The 14318-nt window shown below is 41.0% G+C and overlaps 1 protein-coding gene and 1 long non-coding RNA gene across 2 annotated transcripts in view; one reads left to right on the top strand and one right to left on the bottom strand.

Moving 5' to 3' along the window:
- The window catches only part of LOC118404370, a 178752-nt gene that overhangs the window by 17091 nt on the left and 147343 nt on the right, over nt 1-14318 (top strand). The window lies entirely within an intron of this gene.
- LOC118404164 overlaps nt 13264-14318 on the bottom strand; it is a 2770-nt gene continuing 1715 nt past the window's right edge. Inside the window, exon 3 of the long non-coding RNA XR_004829754.1 lies at nt 13264-13354. This is a non-coding gene — a long non-coding RNA (uncharacterized LOC118404164). The remainder of the gene's footprint in view (nt 13355-14318) is intronic.

Here is a 14318-nt window from a genome sequence, read left to right as displayed (position 1 = left end):
TTGACCGAAGTGACCAATCTTCACGAAGCATTGTTGAAAGTTGCAGTTCTGAAGGAATCCGCTAGTAGCCAGACACTCTCTGCAAGCGGCAAGCCCAGGTAAACGGTTTACACGGACAACATTCTGGGAAAATGTTTAGTACATACCAAATTTCATGCTTTTGCCGCATTATGAGCAATTATAGCTATAATTTGCACCAATCGCCTAGACTATGAGTTCTGAAAGCGTCCGCTAGGAGCCCAAAACATATTCTTTTCCCTCACCTGCCAGAAGCAAATCGATTTTTTAGAAAACAGTCTCTCTATTTTATGACGATATGGCGGAAAAATCCCGAGGTTACTGCCGTGCATTGAACTTTGGTAACCTCGGACTCCAGGCATTTCCCTGTGCGGCCTTGGTGGCCCCGAGTGACTATTCTGAGGCTAGGGGGCCTTGAGTCCTATTTAAACTCAATATATCATGAAAACGACAGATTGAAGGACACGAAATAAATTACAAAAGGGAAGAAACGCAGGACAAAAACGGTAAATGACTTCGTTGACGAATGAATGAATTGATTATAAATAAAGGAAGTGATTGATTAATTGATTAACTAATAAACGAAGAGGGCATAAGTATTTGTGAGATATGCAATCTTTGTTGCAATTTCTTAACAAAATTTCATGTGTTTTTTTTCAAAGTTATTTAGTCCACTATTTGATCTGCTCAGATAACGTTATGATTCTTTTTCCGGACAAACTCGCAACAAGTCTGGAAGCTGCGCCAAAAAGCGGTTTCTCAAGCAACTGGGTATGATTATGGAACGGTCAGACGTTTCAGACAGCCCTCCCATACCATATCCAGTTGCTTGAGTAACTGCCTTTTGGCTTATGTGTTACCTGAATGTCTAACCTTCATCGGCGTAAAGTCTGGAAGCTTTTATAGGGTCAGCTCAGCAACTACTAGGAATGGTGTTTGGAAATTTGAATCTCCAGACAGACTTCCGTTTGGGTTCGGGTTACTGTAATGTGTTCTCAACTGTTTACACAGTTTTCATCACAGACTGAGGTACTTATTCAGGTTAACATATTATAAGTTAGCAATTTATCAATAACTATTGAGTCAGATGGTCGGAGCTTGATGTTTCTGACTTAGGCAGAAGAGATGCTGGGAGCGTAGTTCAGTGCCTAGAAGTGGTTAATGGCCTTGCACTGAGCAACCTCGTAAAAACTAGTTGGGCGAGGCCCCTTTGTAGTACTTGTCTCCAAGCTGTACTTAGTTTTGAACCGTTCTCGGCCTTTTTTCCCCTTTGTCCGGCTGTCAGTTCAGCGCTGTTCAGTCAGCATGTCTACGACGAAGTGCACTTCATCTTCTGCAGTGTTTGGGGGAACAAACTTTATAGATTCTTTGAACAGTTCAAAGAACCATAGAAGTCAACCTTGTATTAAAGTTGTGCTTGCCCCCCGCAGGGTGTTCGGTGTCCTCGGTTGACCGTTACTCCTGCCCTAGAAAACCAGACACAGAGTTCCTGTAACCTTGGAGCCATGTGAGTGCACGTGCGTCTACTCGTGTGTGACTGTGCTTCTCGTGCTTATACCCCCTTTCCACTGGACGGCAATTGCGCTGCGCTCTCACTGCGACCTAAGTAGGACATGTGTAACCTTCACTTTCACACTGGGTTTATCATACAAAACGTAAAAGTGTGACTGAGAAGACACAGAAATAGTAAAAAGATTCGTTTCTTTTCTATACAATTCGTTGAGCGATGTGTCAAATTTTAGGTTGCAGAGAGAGCGCGGCGAGAGCGCGGTCCTAGTGGAGAGGGGGTATTATTATATGCGTGTGTTCCATCTCAGCCAGAGCGCCACACAAGGTCGTTGCCCCATGTATACAGCATATTAGAGTCCTTTGAGGTCATTTGAGGTGTTTAGGCAGACCCCATTTCAGCTAACCAAGAGTCCATTGTTTTGAACCGATTTTTCATACACAGGGGACAGCTATAGACCGTTAAGAGATCTTAAGAATAAAGTTATGAAGTCATTCATTCATTCGTTCGCTCAGTCATTCATTTATATGTTCATTTTTCAATCATTCATTCATTCTTCCGTTAGTTCGTTCACTCGTTCATTCATTCGCTCGTTCGTTCAGCATTCATTCATTTTCTAATTACTCGCACCTGCGGATAAAGTAAATACGTGCAGGTTAAATAGTACCGCAAGAGAGTCAACAAGAAATGTTGACCAAACCAATACAATGGACATTTACACCTTAAAAACAAACAATCTTTTGTTATCCATGTCTTCAAACTTAAGACAGTCGCATGGCAACACGGGATTGCTGAAGGTCAATGACCGGAGAAGGGCTACCTCAGGTCATTGCCCTGCCTAACCTCGGGACATCGGGGTCAGGTTCACGACTAGACTCTATTTGTGCAGGGAATTCCGAGACCTTGAGGCTTGCCCTCGACAGTGTCTTTTGCTGAAACATGGGGAACATATCATTCTGTGGTTGTTGTTCTTGCGATTTACAACCAAACCTGCCCAAAACGACCACTAAATAAAATCTGATCTAGTGGACATCATCATCATCATCATCATCGGTCGACGTGATCAAATGTAGACATGTTCGCACATGTCTACACACGACGGGGTTATACCGCCCCTTACGGGGTGACATACCCTTTCGTAGGCTAATTACAAGACGGGGATGCGCCAGGTCTCCCGTCAAAGCCGATCTAGTGGACAGATGTTCAATATAGCTTGAGTCAATAGAGAAAATCATCTATGGGACCACTAAAAAGTGGTCACATTGGTCAGGTTGTCCTTACGCGGTGGTTTGATTGTATATCATATGTAGAGGTGACCACTAACTTATACAGGTTGGACTGGAAATTCTGAATACATATTACCTTCTTTAAGAAGAAACAGATTTTAGAATAGATGTCATTTATAAATAAATTGCAAGTACACGTAAGTTGCAAAATATACTTATAACCTTAATTCTTTCAGACGTAATAGATTCAGAACAGATGTCATTTATGAATAAATGTCAAGTACATGTTAAGTTGCGAAATATACTTAATGGCAGGCTAGCTCCTCTGTCCGATTTCTGCACATTTTCGACCTGTCTATGGTGTCTGATATAGACTTCACAAACCAAACCAGACATACAGTGGAATCACGTTTCAAGGTCAACCTGACCTCTAGTTCACACCATATAAAACTTTACGAGCCAGTAAGATTTAACCTCTGAGACTAACCGCAAACCTCTTTATTTGTCCTCAGAGACCATAAAACCTCACATGGCCTAGTTCATGGACTGTGTTCCATTGGGAAATTTACGGTTTCAAATTGACCAATCAGCGTTGAGGACACGTGTGGCGTCATATGATTGACAGACTGTAGACATGTCTGGTGTTAAGGTATGTCTTTGTTTGTTTCTTTGGCCTATTAAGGCTAACGTCACATTTCCGCAAAGTGGCCCGGCCGGCCAGTTTTGGGGAACAAAAGGTACGATATAAAAGACAACAAAAACACAAAATGATATTAACAATAATGATAATATCGGGTGTATTTGCAGCCAGTAGGTATGCAATGTGTTGAATAATGTTTATGATTAACGGACAATATATACATTGTAGTTCAATAGCATGCCTTGGGCATATCTATTGGTATAAGCTTTGATTTTTCGTTCCCGCAAACAGCCCGGCCGAGCCCCATGTAGGAAGTGTGACGTAGGCCAAAGCGGTAAATCGCCTTTAGGCATAACACACCAGTTTTGCGCAGTACGTACAAGCTGCGGAAGACCAGACTGTTGGGCTTGATCCATCCACATTGGTAAGGACACTTGCTCTTTTTGATTTAAATACACATATACATAAAAATGTAAAATATATGTAAACGTAAAAATATACATAAATATAGAATATGTACAAATAGTAAAACTTAAGGAAAAATATATGTAAAAATCAATATCTATCTATCTACACACACATATATATATACTATTAGATAGATACAATTATAACGTTAGATATATATAAACAACAGCGATGTAGTCACGCCCTCTGGCAATCGTGTCCATCCTGACAGGGAGACAGTTAAGTAGCTTGAATTTTCGTTCATTTATAGTTTTAGCCATTTTAGGCTTTAAAGTGTGGATTCTTTTATAACCCTTTACTGACCTGAAATATGCTTGGCATCCATAGTACTGTACATGCATTTAAGTTCACGGAGATTTAATTTCGTGGTAGCGGGAAAATGGTCTTTTCGGGGTGGTTTTAATTTCGTTGTAGCACCACTGTAGTCTCTTATTGTTATGGAAAAATGTTCGCGGTGGTTTTAAATTCGCGGAGAAGCGGCCGCCGCGAAAACCACGAGCATTAAACCACCGCGAAAGTTTCTGCATTCACAGTATCCATGACTCTGGCTTACTTTAGACAAGAGCCCAACAATGTTGCAATTTAATGTACAGAAGGGTGACTCACAACACCAGAAAGTGCTAAAACATGCAGGGTGAACATCAGAACTGTTTAATAAGCACTTGACTTTGTACATATTTTCACAGTCTTTTATCCATGAAATTCAAACATCCACAACGAATGCATTTAACTCATTGCAACCAGCAACTCGTGTAACAGATATTGAGCCCATGGAATGTGAGTGTAGCTAAGGTAACAGCAGTGTAACTCTACTGACAAAAGCTTTTCATACAATCATTAAGCCCAATCCACCATCTTAGAAAATTGGGATAAACTTATTGGTGAAAGGATGGCCAAACCGGTCCATCCTTTGTTATTGGATATGGTACGGCCCTGCTCACTCAGTGGGATTGCCCAGTTGTTACCATCACACGAGCCGGATAGAGCATCGACCGAGCACGCTCTCTCCCTTCACCCCGTCTTTGAAGTTAACACAGTAACAGATTTTGTCACCTAATTCTTACATTCAATAGATATGATAGCTTTGAATTATGAAATGGTATTTAATAACAGAGCAACAGATTTTATGTCAACTATTATGATGTGTGGCTAAAACATGTTTTTAAACAGTGTACATTGGTTTCATTCAGTGACAACACTTTGATGTCCAATTTATAATAAATTCATAATATTTTGTAAAGAACAGTAATAAGCAATTTCTTCACATGTAGGGAAAATGTTTTACCATTTTATACATAACAAACACAATAAACTGCTAACCCTGGAACTGCCAGAAAGTCCATCAACAATGTCAACATTATCAAATTTCAGTATCAAACAATTTTAATCATCTTGCTTATATAATCTATAACAAAGTGCACAGCAGGGTAGCTCTTACAGAACTAACATCTCATTTTGTATCATTTTCTCTTGTCAATGAGAAAGTTCATCAGGTAGAAATTTTAACATTTTATGTAAAATGTATTTGATGAAAAACTTACTTGCTGAGTCAATGTTGGAACTTTGTGAGATGTGTCTGAGTTCTCCCATCCTTATCATCTAAAAAATGGGTTCTAGACACAAATAACTCGACAACTAAGACATGAAGACATCTCGATCAAGACCTGTCATATCGTATTAGTCAATATACGAAAGTAAGAAGTTAGTTATCATCACTGCCCTGGTTAAGCAGCAGCTCATGGACAAAGGCTATTGTGTAAATCATGCCAAAAAAGCAGTTACTCAAGCAACTGGATATGATTTTGGAAAATCTAAACCAAAATCATATCCAGTTGCCTGACTAACTACTTTTTGGCATGTCCTATTACCTGGATGTCTAACCTTCATCAACGTTTGGTGTAAATCAATATGAAGTCTTAGTTTGTATGCTGTTTCTGCATGTGAGTTCTTACCTCACCTGGCCTTAAAAACCCCTTGCCACACACCTGACACCTGTGGGGAAACTCCTTAGTGTGATTACTGATAACATGACTCTTCAAACTGCCCCTCATTGCAAACCTCATGTCACAGTGTTGACACTTGTATGGCTTCTCACCAGTGTGAGTTCTCATGTGGTTCTGTAGATTACCTGCCTCTGTAAACCCCTTCCCACACTGGGAACACACAAAAGGTTGCTGACCAGAGTGAGTTAACCTGTGTGAGGTCAGGTGTTGCTGTTGGTTGAACGATGTGCCACATTGGTCACACCTGTAGGGTTTCACACCTGTGTGAATTAGCTGGTGTGCCTTCAGGTTTCCCTTCCGATTAAACCCCTTCCCACAGGTGAGACACTTGAACGGTTTCTCTCCTGTGTGGGTCAGTATGTGTATCTTTATGATGGCTGCACTGTGAGCTGAATAAAGTGCAGTGTCTACATTTGAACTGTTTTAAACCATCTACATGGCAAATGTCTCATAAAATTGTTCTGCTGGCTAAACCTCACGTTACAGTACTCACATTTGTACGGCTTCTCACCAGAGTGGGTCCTCATGTGTACCTGTAGATTGCCTGCCTGTCTGAACCCCTTCCCACATTCAGAGCACATGTGGGGTTGTACTTTGGAGTGAGTTAACTTGTGTTGGGTCAGACTATACTGTCGGTTGAAAGACTTCCAGCACTGGTCACACCTGTAGGGTTTCTCCCCACTGTGAAGACGCTGGTGTGCCTTCATGTTTTCCTTACTTAAAAACCGCTTGTTGCAGGTGAGGCACTGGTATGGTTTCTCTCCTGTGTGGGTCCGACTGTGATTTGTGAAGTGACTTGTGATGTCAGTTGAATAACTGCAGAGATGACATTTGAGCCGTTTTGACCCTGACATGTCACCATGGTGCTTCACATGTCTGTCCAGGTAGTCCTGGGTGGAGAACAGCTTCCCACACCTGCTGCACCTGTAGCCTGCAACTGCACCTGCAACTGCACCTGTCTGGTAGCCTGTTGAGACATAACAGTTCATAGATATTACTTACTTTACTTTACTTTGGCTGAGCTCCCACTCGAACCTAAATAATATATGATTATGATTTTTGGTAGAAAAAGACTTATGACAATTGCTGTACCTACAAATGCACCTGCCTGGATACCTAAAAAGAAATAACATATAGCTTCTTCAGCGAAAAATTGATACTTGAAACATGAAACATTTGGAGGAGTTGAGATGTCAGTGTTGGCCTTCACACCTGCTGAACCTGCAATTGCACCTGTCTATATATATTAGAAGCTGCTTAATTGCACACTCCATTTGCCAGTGTATTTCGTGATTTCGTGGAATTATCCAAGTGGTGCAACAGTGCAAAATTATCTAGCTGGCAGCGACGGTTTGGGATTTTGCGACTCCGTGCCATGGACCCTTCCAGCCGAACACGATATCGAACAAATAGAACCCCCTATTCTATTTCGAATACTCGGTCAAAAACAGCCCTAGTGGGACAGGAATGGACAAAGAAAAATGCCATGCCTTTTTTGTTGAAGACTATACCGACCGAGTATTGTTGTTTTGGGAAGGGTAGGCGCTACATAGCATTACTTTCTTCCTGGGCAGGATGCACATGTAAAGCAATGTACGTAGAAGAGACGGGACTCTGCAATAGCGGACTTTGTAGTAGTGTCTTATATTTGACACATGGTACAAGCTCCCTCTCCGTGAGTGACCGAGCTGCTTTCTTCTTAATTTGTTTTTTCTCCAAAGCATACTATGCACATGCCATGCATGCAACAAACACGGTAGAAACCCTATCACAGATATACGTACCCAGATTTACACCTGCATCGACCGCATGTCAGAAACAGGGCACTCCTGCCCACCAACAAGGTAATATTATGGAGCACCTCCCGCTTACACAGCTTGACTGAAATTATATCACCCTTACCGCAACTATATGCGCCTCCTCCTCAAATGACTGTACCTAGTGGTTGTAGCATTCCACAAAGAATGCATAGCATTTTTCTTCCGCCTGTTCTGAGAGGATTTTAAGGCCCTCTCAGCTTGATAGCAGCGGCGGCCATGTTTTTGCAACTCGCGCCGTTTTTGACTGAGGTTTTGAAATAGAACCCGAGATCGAACAGGGGGCGGGGCTTATGGTGTTTGGCTGGAAGGGTCCATTAACAGAAGTGTTGTGCAATCTGGCTTCTGCTGTACACGCAGGGACATAAAACATAACATTTTCAGTGTAAATAGGGTGTGTCTGGATGTTCAAATCTGTTTATCCAGAAAGTCCTAGGCATTACAAGTACAGATATCCACGTCCCAAACATTCAAATTTGTAGCCTACACATGCACCTGCATGGATACCTGCAAAGAATGTGCAGTGATAAAATTTTTTACAATTCACTTGACATATGGGACAACTATATAGAAAATCTAATGTCCTGCACCAACTTTTCTCTGGTGCAAAATTTAAATGACATTTAAATCATTTAAAAAAAACCCCAATGAATATGATGAATTTCCTTGAAAAGTCTGTAATGAGGTTTGCCTCACTTTGCTTCTGCTCATTTTCCTCCTCTTGCTCTGTCATTTCAGAGATGCCCAGCTCCTTGGCATACTCATTCCCATACCACACCATCAGCTCGGTGCCAGGGGGAATAGGCTTGTAGGTGCGGTAGTAGATGTTCCTGTAGTATTGGAAGGCCACCAGGTTCTGCTCCTCCTCATTCCTGGCACAGTTGACATAGCGCATCCAGCTGCTCTTGGTGATGTCAGTGGCATCGATGTAGTACTTCACTTTGTCATTCTTGGAGATCTGCATGGAAATTATTTGGTTTGAATAAACAAATTCACACACTTATGCAGTCTCTTGTATTTCATGACTTTAGTTTACAACAAAGAAGCATTTCTACAATTTGGGGGCACATTGAAGAGAAAACAAGATTACTGCTACAAAATACTGTCTTTTCACAAAATTTTTCAATAAGAAGAGCAAATATTGTGTGGCGCGAAAAAGGACTGTTCGAAGTGGTTTTAAGTTTGCTGTAACTCCATGCACTGTAGTCTCTTACTGCCATGGAAAAATGTTTGCGGTTTTAAGTTCGCCGGGAAGCGGCCACCGCAAAAACTGCAAACAAAAACCCGCCGCTGGATATGGAGTTATAGCGACAAGATATGATGATGACTATGACAATGGTTGTTCAAAACAAATTGAAGTAACATCGGAAATAAAATATAAACAATAATTACAACAGTTGCTTTTAAATTTCATGGAGGAAATAAGACTTAAGGCCCCTTACTTGCCAAGCATATCCACTTGTCATGCCTATCTCAGGCCCAGTGATTTTCCCATCGTACGGCCCGAACACCAGGTTCTTAGCCATCGTCTTTCCATCCAGCCAGACACCATCCCCTGCCCCCTTGATCTTGGATTTGCACACAGATAGGTAGTCGGGTAGTGTGCAGACCGCTCTGTCTTCTACTCCCTTGGGAACTTCTTTGTCCTTCACCACAATGAGTGGACCATGGACTGGACAGGCTCCTTCGTACAGCTCATTGCAGTCTTCACAGTCTGAAACAAAATAAGTCTTATCGTCAGTTGAAATAACTAATTTTATAATATACTGTATCATCATACTGTTTGTTGTTGATGTTATTTTTAGGCGAGGGAGAAAAACTTGTAAAAGTTGCTCTAGACCTGTTTTGCCCTCCCCAACACTTTGTGATTAAACAAAACAAATGAACCTTATCAAAGGATGTTAGTAATCTTTTAGTATAACATGGAAAACACATCTACATATTGAAAACATTATTCATTTATGGACTTCTAACAATAATTGTTTTGAAGTCCATAAAGGCGTAATCTGATCAATGTGTAAAAGGGTATTGAATAAATTTCTTCGTACATCCTGGTAGCTACCACTGAAAGACAATCTGTCAGCAATTTCATACGTACACAAATAGTGGTCATCGTCCGGAAGTTCAACCTCCTTGTAGTCCTTGCGTGGAATGTTGCGCTGTGGATAGCGACTCTTCCGAGTCTCTCCCCTATCCTCTGCTGGCTCCCTCTTTGGTTCCTGCTGCTTTGGTGGTTGCAGTGTTGTGGTCACAAGCTCTGAGTTGACAAAATATCATATCAATTTGCTCAAATACACTCTGATTTAACAGATATCATTGCTCATAAGTATAATGAAATGGCCGAATGGCTAGGATAACAGACACAGCTGGTGTGGCCATGTGCAAAGAATGGCCTATGACATACGGCCAAGAAAAGTATGACCTTGTCAGAAGTGGGCCAGAACCTATATGGTCGCCACAAAAAGAGATGGGTAGACAATGTCAAGGAAGATATTTGCAAACTGAACATGCAAAAGGCCAACCCTCTTGACAGCGGTAGCTGGAGATCAGCAATCAGACCTGAATGACATCCTGCAATGAACAAGCCTTGCTTGGCGGGGAACAACGGATGCTAAACCAGATAGTGAGTGAGTAAGTAAGAAAATTTCCAAAGTTTAAGAACCGGTAAACATGTGTACATCCTCATTTCAATGTTTCAGGATGACATGGAATTATGCTAGTCTACAACTATACCAGGTCCTGTTCAAACTCGAATCATTAAAAAAAGAAGACTTGTTCTGGTACCTTCCTCCAAATCTGTACTGATGTCCGACTCTGACCCCTCCTCCTGCCCATCCTGTGGTCCAGCAGCCTCCCATTGCTGGATCTCTAACTCCAGTTCCTCCATCTTCTTCTCCAGCTCTGCAATGCTGGCTGCTGTTGCTGCCTGGATCTCAGACACCTCCTCAGGTTGGAAACCCGGGAACGTTTTTGCACCCTCATCATCACTCTCCTTTGGAGCTTTGCTCACTGTTGCTTCTGCTTTCTTTTTTGCCTATAGATAGAGTAAATGATATTGTTACTACATGTAAGTTTGACTTATGTTTCACGGAGATAAAAAAAATGTATCCATAAGCCCTCTAAGGTACCCATTTTAACCCATTTCTGTGTGTGTAGACTTTCACTGTCCTTGGTGCTGATTGTTGCATTGACCAGAATGATCACATCCACATTAAGTTTGAAATTCATTGTGTTCACAACCTACTTTACAGAGACATAAGTGGGTATGCAAAGGTCTGTGAGCACATCAACAATGGGCTAGAGCAAGGACTATGCATTTGAGGATGGCATTTCAGCACCTCTCAGATAAGAAAGACCATCTCCTAATTTGATTTGCCTCTGCAATATACAGGCGTTAAAGAGATACATAATCTCTGTGACTGTACCGCCTCATGTTAATTGATTTGGGCTTAAAGAATTTCACTGTTTCAAGCTTCTACCATTTTAGACAATTTGTACAAACATGGCTCGAAATACATTTTTCTGAGAACTTGCACTCAGTCTGGTGTAAGTTGACCCCCCAAATTTACTAATTTGAACTACCACTCCTTTTTTCACATGCACAGACTTGTATATGCATGTGGAATTTTGAGCCCTGAACAAGATGAAAATAAACAGGCATTAAGATTGCAAATCAAAAGTTCAAGTCATGGCAGCTGGCCATACCTTAGATTTTGGGTGGGAACCAGTAGTCTGTGGCTTAGGTTTTGACATCCTGGGTTTCTTGGGTGGCAACAAAAACCAAGCTGTGGGTAGATCACAAAAGGATGGTCATTTTTCTAAGCTGAACAAAAGTTTATGGTAACTTGTAATTAGTCAACAGCACAGGATATAGTAGGAAAGATACAGACATGCCCTGGTCTATCATTATAATACACATACCCTGCATGTGTTGGAACACTAGTTCAAACGAGCACTTGCACCCTACCTTAATTTGCTGAAGTGTAGGGACCAATCAGCAAAGAAGACGGAATAGCAAAGAAGCGTATATAGTGTATAATAAAAGTTGGAGTGAGAAGCGACTGTATATAATGTATAATAATGTCAAAGCAAACTACTATCCAGATAAGTACCCAGGCTAAAGTAACATTGTGACTGAATGAAAACTTTTGATCAACATGAGAGGAAGGAAAAATAAGAAAACACGAATTGTACCAATATCTGTTGTATCTTTTGTAAACTGATATAACTGGGTGCATGTGCACCTTGGTGCACCCTACGTTGGAGATGTGCACCCAATATTTTTCCATGGGTGCACCAAATTTTTAGGTGCGTATACCAGTGCACCTCATCGCCAAAATGAATTTCGAGCCCTGTATCATGTTTAAACTTAGCTTCCCAACAAAAGAAAATCACTGCACTTACGTTTCTTTGGTCGCTGGTTCTTCTTCCTCTCTAGTTCAGGTGTCCATTCCTCATCTTCCTCTGACTCACTGCTGGTGAGGGGTGGGGTGGGGGGCTCCTTGGGCTGAACCAAGCTGCGTCTGTTCTTTTCCATGAAGTAGGGCTTCTTACCAGGCAGACCTGTAATTACAAGCAGGCTTTTAGCCAGGCATGCATTGCCTCCATTTTCCCCACTTTTCTTAAAATAACAAGAAATTGGAGGCACTAGACGCCCTTGCACTGGGGTCAGATCCTCTTACAAACATGAAATTCTGATTGACTAGAGATGCCACTAGGTCATTTGTGGCCACAGTCTAATCTACTGTTACCTCTCTGGCAGTAATTTTACACCTCATAATATCTTAGAATGCACCATTTTAATTTAAAATTCTCTGCACCATGGAAGGTGGATGCCCCCAGACCACCTACAATACAAATGTACTTGCGTCTATATCCTTTACCATGAGTCAGCAAGAAATTTGGACCCCCTATAATATAAAAATCCTACCCAAAAGCTGATTACGAGAAATGATAAATCTTGTTGGGCTTCATACCCAACAATGTGATGTTTCCTGAAACTCTTTTTGCTTCAAAACTTGGGTTTTGAATTCATTTTGGGAATAAGTGCACACCTAAAAAATTCAGGTGCATGCAAAGGGTCTTGGGGGCACAATATCATATGAAGTACATGTACATTCTGAATGTCAGCAAAACCTAATTACAAACCCTACTTCCTCCCTTCAGAACTTGAATATGAAATTCTGTAGCTTAACTTGAAAATTTTAGCTATCATTTTGTGACATTTAAGCTGTCAAGAATGTGCTGTACACTGGTGTTCAACAGCATATTTTAACGTATTCTTTGGGGATAAAAAGTGCATGGTATATTGCAGAAGACAATGATGATGTGTTCTAATAAATTTCAACAATTGAAAACTTACCAAGCATCCTCATGACGTCATAGTTTCGCTTCATGTTACGATATCGCGTCATCTCGATTTTGGTGAGCTCTGCCAGTTCCTCTTTGCTGAAGTACTGCTCAATGCGGATATCTTCAGTCTCAGGGACTTTGCTCATGTCAAAGTCTGTGTCTATCATGTTTGCGAATGGGTTTGAACTGGAAGATAAGAAATGATATAAAACATAAATAAAGCATTATGCTACAATTTTACACCTTTAATGCGGATGTCTTCAGTCTCTGGGACTTTGCTCATGTCAAAGTCTGGGTCTATCATGTTTGCAAATGGGTTTGAACTGCTGGGGATAAAAATGATAAAAACATAAATAAAACATCATGCTACAATTCTACACCTTATCTCCTTTAACAAAATAAAGCGCTTACCTAAAAGCTCTTGATCAGTACTCTGATCCTTATCAAGTTGAAATGACCCAAAGCCTATGTCGCTTTATTTTGTGTACGGAAGTATAAAATTGTACCACAATGTTGATTACCGTCACAGATGAACTTATATTCAAGTGTAAACAAAACATCGCAATGAATGTCTGATATTGTCAGCTTCACCACAAGTTGAAATAAGTAAGACACATTATTATTGCCAAAACACTCAAATCTAATTGCTAGGAACTGTAGCAGTTCTGCAACTGGTTACGTTTTTTCCTTTAACAAAACACATTGGTTTCCTGCATTATGAGCAAAATTAAAGTGTTTGTTAATCCAAGGAGCTTTCATCAAGTCAAAGTTTATTGCACAACAATGATATGGCAGTTAAATATACAGCAAAGCCTAGTATTAAGCATAATATCACTACTGCATACGTCTGGGTATCGGTACAGCGTACCGGTACAAAACCGGTTTTTCTTATTGGACCGGTCCAGAAAAACCGGACCTGAAAAAATCAGGTGGACCGGATGTTGGACCGATTAGAAAATTAACAGATCATTTTATCAGGCATTCACGCGTTTTGGCACTTGCAGGTGGAAGAAAATAACAAGAGTGAAGTAGAGTAGAATTTACAGTCATTTCTACCAAGTTTTACAGTCAATCGTACAGGTGCAGTTAGTGTTGTAGGATTTTAAAATGCCAGCGGTAAGTCTAATACTCCACCAAACAGATTTCTTTGTAGTGAAACGGATCATTGCTATGAGTCATAATGAATTAGGTCCAGGTTCAGGTCCGGACCTGGACCTGATCCTTTGGACCTGAAACGGACCTGGACCTGAATTTTCTGTACCGGTACCCACCCCTAGTACTGCATAT

This window comes from Branchiostoma floridae, chromosome 17 (genome assembly GCF_000003815.2).
Source record: "Branchiostoma floridae strain S238N-H82 chromosome 17, Bfl_VNyyK, whole genome shotgun sequence".
In the NCBI taxonomy this organism is placed as follows: Eukaryota; Metazoa; Chordata; class Leptocardii; order Amphioxiformes; family Branchiostomatidae; genus Branchiostoma; species Branchiostoma floridae.
This window is presented reverse-complemented; position numbering and strand designations above follow the sequence as displayed.